The 8,486-nt window shown below is 44.8% G+C and overlaps 1 pseudogene; it reads left to right on the top strand.

The window, feature by feature from the left end:
• Positions 3,792-4,236, top strand: LOC110257360 (annotated as a pseudogene).

Below are 8,486 nucleotides of genomic sequence, written 5' to 3'. Positions count from 1 at the left end.
CCCAAAAAAATAGAATATCTGCTTGTCTTAAGGTCTAATTTTTATAATTTAATAAAAAAACCAATATTTAATAGTACTTTATATTTGAAAATAAGGTAATCAATTTTAATTTTAATGATGGAGTAAAAATAATTTGAACAATTCAAAAAATCAGATGTTGGGTGCATGATGTTCTTTTTTCATAACTACAGGCCACTGATTTTCACTTACTAAATTAAATTGAGAAGTATTCATCAAGGCCCAGAGCCAGACATTCACAGGACAAAGAAGCCCATGCCCTGCCCTGGAGAACCTGAGATTTGCCTGAGACATATGTTATTCCTTGTGAAAACTGAACCAGATGAGATTGAAATTGTATCTCAAGATGACATCATAAAGGAAGTCCAATTACTTCCAGGAATGGTGTGGGGGGAAAGGCATCCAGGTGGTGTGCAGAGAGAGGTCCCCAAGGCCTGTGGGGGAGACAAGGTCCAGACTGAGTCAATTCAGAAAAATGCAAGCCAAAATAGACATAAAAATATGCCAGCCTCACCACCAAGAAGACAAATGGCAACCTTGAGCCTGTGGTGTCTCCTGCTATCACACTGGCAGAGGAAAAACAAATTTGAGGTCACTGTCAGGGAAAGAACCACTCCCAACCAAGGTGCAACTGACAATGTGGGCTCTTCCAGGAAGATAATTCAGCCATGAAACGCACCATGCACATGCTGCAACCTCCAGACCAAAAATCCAGTTCTGGAAGGAACCTCCAGTGTGTCTGCACATCAAGCAATGACATATGTACAAGATTACTTCACTGAGGCATTCCTTGTTAGAGAAAGATATTGAGGAGAAAAGCAACTAAAAGTCCATGAATGGGGCCAGCTCCCATCATTTAGACTAGACCCATGAAATGGACTATCTCTGGCTCCTAAAAAAAAAAAAGGCAAATAGTTATGATTGTGCCAGGAATTATTCTAAGTCCTTTTCTTTTTTCTTTTTTAAGGCTGCACCTGCAGCATATGGAAGTTCCCAGGCTGAGGGTAGAATTGGAGTTGCAGTTGTAGTTTATACCAAGCATGGCAACACTGGATCTGAGCATCATCTGCAACTTATGCCATGACTCATGACAGTGCCAGATCCTAAACCCACTGAGTGAAGCCAGGGATCACACCTTGCATCCCCACAGACACTATGTTGCATTCTTAACACACTGATCCACAATGGGAACTCCTAATCTAAGTCCTAAGTGCTTCTTTACATAATCCTCTTAATAACCTCTGGAGTGTTTGGTATAGGCCCCTCCGCTTCTCAGAGAGGAAACTGAGGCACAGAGAGATTTAGTAACTCACCTAGTGTTATGCAACTAGTAAGCAGCATGATTAGTGTTAAGTGAAAAAGATCAAGGCACAAACAGTGCACAGAGAATGCTCATGTTTGTGTAGAAAAAAGAGTAAAAAATAATAAATGCATATATTTATGCATTTATGTAGACACATGTGGGTATGGATATGTATGTTAATATCTGTTTAGAGTTTAGAACATCCATGGAAAGGGCAAGGGAATCAGAATCTATAACTGTGGCTGCCTCTGGGCTGGAAACTTCGTTTCGAAAGACAGAGGAGAAGGTGAGATTTACTTTTCACTGTATAGATATTTTTTGTCTTTAGAGGGCTGAACCCATGGCATTTGGAGTTCCCAGCCCAGGGTTGAATCAGAACTGTAGCTGCTGGCCCATGCCCTAGCCACAGCAATGCCAGATCTGAGCTGCATCTGTGAACTACACCAGAGCTCATGGCAAAACCAGATCCTTAACCCACTGAACATGGCCAGGGATTGAACGTGAACCCTCATGGATACTAGTCAGATTCACTTCCACTGAGCCATGATGGAACTCCTACACTGTATATAATTTTGCACCCACTAAACTTTTGTATCACATATGTGAAATGCCTGTTCATTAATTTTACAAGTTTGATTAAAACAATTTTTTGAGTAGATAGAAGGGAAGGAACTGGAGGTCATTCTTTCAAACTCTCTCTTCTTTTATGGAGTGCACAAGCTCCTAGGCCAGGGATGGAACCTACGCCACACCAGTGGCAATGCTGAATCTTAACTGAGAGGCCACCAGGAAACTCCCTGAAAAGCTGTCTGTTGGTGTGTATAGCCCAATACAGTAGCCACTGGCACATGAGGCTCCTGGGCAATTGAGATGTAGCTGGTCTGGGCTGAGATGTCCCATAAGTGTAAAAGACACACCTGATTTCAAAGACTTAGTATGAAAAAAGTATAATATTGAATTAAATTTTGTATCAATGATGTGTTAAATGAGATGTTAGATATATTTAGTTAAATAAGATATATTGTGAAAATTAATTTTACCTTTTTGCTTTTTGTTTGTTTTTGCATTTTAAAGAAAGCTAATAGAAAATTTACAATTATGGATTTATATGTGTCATGCCTCAGTGGCAATGAACCTGACTAGTATCTATAAGGATACAGTTTCAATCCCTGGCCTTGCCCAATGGGTTAAGGATCTGGCGTTGCCATGAGCTGTGGTGTAGGTCACAGATGATATTTGCATCTGGAATTGCTGTGGTTATGGTGTATGCCAGCAACTGAAGATCTGATTCTATTCCTAGTCTGGGAACCTTCATATGGCATGGGTATGGACATAAAAAAGCAAAAAAAAATTACACATGTGGGTCACACCCAACATGACCATTAGGAGACAGGGCCCATAAGGACTTGAAGTCATAAGGGTGGAGTCCTGAAATTCCCATTGTGGCTCAGTGAAACAAACCTGACTTGTATCCATGAGGACATGGGTTCAGTCCTTGGCCCCACCAGTGGGTTAAGGATCTGGGTTGCCACAAGCTGTTGTGTAGGTTGAAGATGACACTCGGATCTGGTGTTGCTGTGGCTGTGGCATAGGCTGGCAGCTGCAGCTCTGATTCAACCTGGGAATTTTCATAGGCCACAAGTGTGACCGTAAAAAGAAAAAAATAAGTGTTGGGCCCTAATGAAATAAGACTGATGTCTTTATAAGAAGAGAAAGATACACCAGAGATCTCTTCCTTCCCTTGAATGTACAGAGAAAAGGCCATGTGAGGACACAGCAAAAAGGCCGCATCTACAAGCTGAGGACAAAGGTCTCACCAGAAACCAACCTTGATCTTGGGCTTGCAGCCTCCAATGTAAGAAAATACATTTGTGTTGTTAAACCACCAAGTCTGTGGTTTTCTATGATGCAAACCCTAGCTGACATGAAAGAAAGAAAGAAGGAAAGAAAGAAAGAAAGAAAGAAAGGAAGGAAGAAAGAAAGAAAGAAAGAGAAAGAAAGAATGAAAGAAATGAAATGAAATGAAAGCACCATGTGCTGGAGGAGACCACTTTCTCTAGAGAAAGAAATGTGACTGTCCCCCCTCTATTTCATAGGTAGAGTCTCAGTTGCACAGCTGAGTGGGGCTTTGAGCCCAGCACAGGTGTATTCCAAAACCTGTGTCTTTAACCATCAGGTGGAGGTGAATCCCATGCATTTTTTGGACTACTCTACAATATGCCTTATTTAAAGTGTGAGGAAGTTCCATTCCTCACTGTGTCAAGGGAGACAGGACAGGTAAATACTATGAACATCCATTTATAAGGATGTTTTCAGCTGCAGGTAGTGATAGAGGGATGAAATTTGGATGAACAGTGAGGCCATCTTTTACTACACTTTACAGGAACCCAGAGGTTGGCTGTTCCAGGACCTTTTCAGATTACCAGCACCATTAAGAAATCAGCCCTCCTCTTTTGTTGAAGCCAGTGACATGCCATCCAGACGAAGGAAGACTTGGAAACTTGGGGCCACATGAGCCATGGCCATGGCTGCATCAGCAAACACCAGAAGCACCCAGGAGTCTGGGGTAATGCTGGAGGTATGTATTGCTGAAGGTTCAACCTCAACAAAAATCACTCTGGATACCTTGGGAAAGTTGGTATGAGGCAGTACCACTTAGAGAGGAACCAGAGCTTTTGTGAGCTGTCAACCGTGACACATTGTGGACCTTGGTCAGTAAGCAGACATGGGTAAATGCTGCAAAGAACAAGAGTGGAGCTGCCCCTATCACTGATGGTGTACCATCAGGCTACTACAAATTTCTAGGAAAGGGAAAACTCCCAAAGCAGGGTGTCGTCCTGAAGGTCAAATCCTTCAGCAGAAGAGCTAAGGATAAGATTATGGGTGTGAGTGAGTCCTGTGTCCTTGTAGCTTGAAACCACATGGTGTGAAATTCATTAAATGTTAACAAGTGGAAAAAAAAAAAGAGGAGGAGGAGAGTGGGCAGGAGGAGGGAGGGAAGAATAGGAGGGGGAGGAGGAAGAGGGGCTTCAGTAGTATAAAACTCTCTCAGAATGTGTTCTCATTTATGGAGAAGTCTGATTTGGTATGAAAAAGCCTTCTTTTCACAAGCAGAGAAAAGCAGAACCTAGTGAAACCATGTGATAATCTCCTGATCGCAATCTCACCAACACCACAAAACCAAATACTAGAAGCTTCCTACGTGCAAAGTATATTGTACTCAGTGAACAAACAGCAGTCATAATGGTTGTTTACTTTGGAAATTGACCCTCACCTTTTTCCCACTTAGAACTGTGTTATGCCAATGGCAAATCAGCCTCACCACTGACAAATGCCCTATGTGCACTACTTGCTTACAGGGGGTTTCAGTAGCTTAACACACACTCAAAACCTGTTCTCATTTATGGAGAAGTCTGCTTTGTTATGAAACTGCCTTCTTTTATCAAGCAGAGATAAAGGAGAACACAGAGAGCCTGGGTGATATTCTCCTGATGGCAGCCTCAACAAGTCCACAAATCCAAATGCCAGAAGCATCTTACTTGCAAAGTATATTGTACTCAGTGAACAAACATCAGCCCCAATGGTGGTGTGCATAGGAGACACAGCCTCGATTTTTCCCATCAAGGCCTGTGTTATACCAAAGGTGAATGAGACCAAACACTGCCAAATGAACTGTGAGCACTGCTTGGATGCAGTGGGATTCAGTAGCTTAAAACCTACTCTAACACATTCTCAGATATGGAGAATTTGATTTGGTATGAAATTGCCTTCTTTTCACAAGCAGGGAAAAGCAGCCCCTAGCGAGCCAGGCAGATAATCTCCTGATGGTAATGCTCCCAACTTCGCAAAACAGGAGGCTCAAAGATTCCCACTTGCAAAGTATATTGTACTCTGTGAATGAACACCAGCCCCAGTGATGGTTTGCTTCAGAAAGCAAACCTTGCCTTTTTCCCACCTAGGCCTCTGGTTTACCAAGGACAAATGAGCCCCAACACTGTCAAATATCCCGTGTGCACTGCTTGTTTACCTGGGGCCTCAGTAGCTTAAACCCACACAGAACACTTTCTCACATATGGAGGTTTTGTGCAAAAAATGCCTTCTGTCACATGCAGAGAAAAGCCGAACCTACTGAGCCAGGGTGATAATTGCCTGATAGCAATCTCACAACTCCGCAAAACAAGAAGCTGGAAGCTTCTGACTTATGAAGTACATTGTCCTCAGTAAACACACATCAGTCCCAATGGTGGTTTGCTTTGGAAAGCAACCCTTGCTTTCCCCCCCCCCTTAGAACTTTGTAATACCAAGGGCAACTGAACAGCAAGAGTGTCAAATGCCCCAGGAGCACTGCTTGTTTGCAGGAGGATTCATTATCTTAAAACACACTCAAATCATGTTATATTGTGTGCAGAAGTTTCACTAATTATGACAATGCCTTCTTTTCACAAGTGGAGAAAAGCAGCACCTAGCAAGCTAGGGTGATAATCCCCTGATGCAATCTCACCAACTACATATAACAAGAAGCTTCTTCCTTGCAAAATATATTATACTCAGTGAACAAACAGCAACCCCAATGGTGGTTTGCTTTGGAAACCAACTCTTGACTTTTTCCCACAAGACCTGTGACCTGTGTTATACCAACGGCGAATAAGCACCACCACTTAAAAAAGCTCTGTGGGCACTGCTTCTTTACAGGGGGCTCAGTAGCTTCAAACCCACTGAGAAAGCATTCTCCATTGTGGAGAGGTCAGATATGGGATGAAGATGCCTTCTTTTCTACAAGCTGGGAAAAGCAGCACCTAGCGAGCTAGGGTGATAATTGTCTAATGGCAATATTATGAACTCCACAAAACAAGACACTGGAAGCTTCCTATGTGCAAAGTATATTGTGCTCAGTGAACGAACATCTGTGACAATTGTGGTTTGCTTTGGAAACTAAGCCTTGCATTTTTCCCACGTACACTTATGATATGAAAAGGACAAATGAGTCCAACAACTGCCAAGAGAACTGTGAGCACTGCTTGTATGCAGGGGGCTTCAGTAGCTTAAAACTCACTCAAAATGCATTCTCAATTGCAGAGGAGTCTGTTTTGGTAGGAAAACGACTTCTTCACAGGCATGGAAAAGTAGCACCCAGAGAGTTAGGGAGATATTCTCCTGATGGCCATGTCCCCAACTCCACAAAACAGGATGCTTGAAGCTTCCTACTTGCAAAGTACATTGTCCTCTGTGAACACACATGAGCCTGAGTGGTGGTTTTGTTCCAAAAGGAACCCTTCCCCTATTCCCGCCTAGGCCAGTGTTATGCCAAGGGAAAATGAGCCTCAAAAATGCCAAAGCCCTTTGTGCACTGCTTGTTTCAGGGGGCTTCAGTAGATTAAAACCCACTCAAAAAGTCTTCTCCTCTATGGAGAAATCTGATATGGTAGGAGGTATCTTCCTTTCAACAAGAGGGGAAAAGTAGCATGAAGCCAGATGGAAGATAAATGGCCTGATGGCAATATCACCAACTCCACAAAACAAGACACTGCAAGCTTCCTAGTTGTGAAGTCTATTGTACTCAGTGAACACACACCAAACCAAATGGTGGTATGCCTCAGAAACCAATCCTTGCCTTTTTCCCACCTATGCCTCTGTTATACTAAGGGCAAGTGAGCCCAACCAGTTCCATATGCCCTGTGTGCACTGCTAGTTTACAGCAGGGTTCAGGAGCTTAAACACACTCAAAATGTGTTCTCACATATGGAGAAGTCTGATTTTGTGTGAAAATGCCTTCTTTCCTCAAGCAGATAAAAGAACATAAGGAGCATGGGTGATAGTCGCCTGATGGCAATCTCACCAAGTCCACAAAACCAGATGCTGGAAGGGAGGCTATGATGGGAAACCATGGGGCACAAGCAGGGCCAGGGACCAAAACATGGGTGATGGGGATGGAGATAGGGAGAGAGAAAGCCAAACGGAGAAGAGACCCGAGGCTTGGAGGGCACAGGGAGAGAGCCCCCTGGGGAAAGTGGCAGCAGGATCAGAGCAGTGGAGTGGAGGCACAGAGGACCAACAACTGGGAGAAAACCTGGTCCAGAGCTGGCAGCCAGAGGCGAAGCCCATCCCACGGTGGGCCGAACATGCCTCAGGCAGTTGGGCCCCATGAGCCAGAGGCACTCAGGTGACAGGTCATGGCCCCCCAAAAAACCCTGGATCAACCCTCGGACCTACCTTCGGGGACACAGCAGGAAGGTCAGGTGGAAGGGAAATGCCAGAGTGCAGGCAAGCACTACACAGTGAGTGAGGGGGGTTCACCAGAGAAGAATGTGGGTAGCAGCCAGGTTTGTGGGGGAGGAGAAGGCACAGGGTGAGGAGCAGGCCAGGGAAGGAACAGCAGGACCTCCCGACCCGGGTCCATTGGATGCCATCCACGCTCCCCCCCCCCAGCATCTCTTGCCTTCCTTCCTTCCCCTTGAGTGACATGACAAGGGCACCATCCGCTTCTGGGTCATGCCCCCCTCTTCTCCCACTGTGCAACACATGCCTCTGGATACCGTCCTCCAGCTCTTGCATCCTGCACATACTAGTGGAGGGGGCCAGCAAGCTGGAGGGCAGACAGAGGGCACCACCACAGTCCGTGTTCTCACAAAGGTTAATGATCCTTCCACACATTCACCTACAGAAAGCTTGTTATGACTTTTACTTCCTCTAGGTAGTCAAGTTCAACCATCTTCTCAGCAGTCTGCCAGGGCTGTGTGCCAACCCTGGTGGGGTGTATCTGAGAGCCTCACTAAACCATCCAATTGGTAGTAGCGATGGGCGGTGTGTACAAATGGCAGGGACTTAATCAACACAAGCTTATGATTCACACTTACTGGGAATTCCTCGTTCATGGGGAATAATTGCAATCTCTGATCCCCATCATGAGCAGGGTTCAGCGGGTTACCAGTGCCTGCCAGTCAGTGTAGTGCACGTGCAGCCCCAGACACCTAAGGGCATCACAGACCTGTTATTGCTCAATCTTAGGGGGCTGAATGCCACTTGTCTCTCTAAGAAGTTGGGGGATGCTGACCACTTGGAGGTCACATAACTAGTTAGCATGCCAGTGCCAGAGTCTCACTGGTTATCAGAATTAACCAGACAAATGGCTCCACCAACTAAGAACGGCCATGCACCAGCACCCATG

Source organism: Sus scrofa, chromosome 17, assembly GCF_000003025.6.
Source record: "Sus scrofa isolate TJ Tabasco breed Duroc chromosome 17, Sscrofa11.1, whole genome shotgun sequence".
NCBI classification, from domain to species: Eukaryota; Metazoa; Chordata; class Mammalia; order Artiodactyla; family Suidae; genus Sus; species Sus scrofa.
Note: the sequence above shows the minus strand (reverse complement) of the source record. Positions and strands in the feature narration are given on the sequence as shown.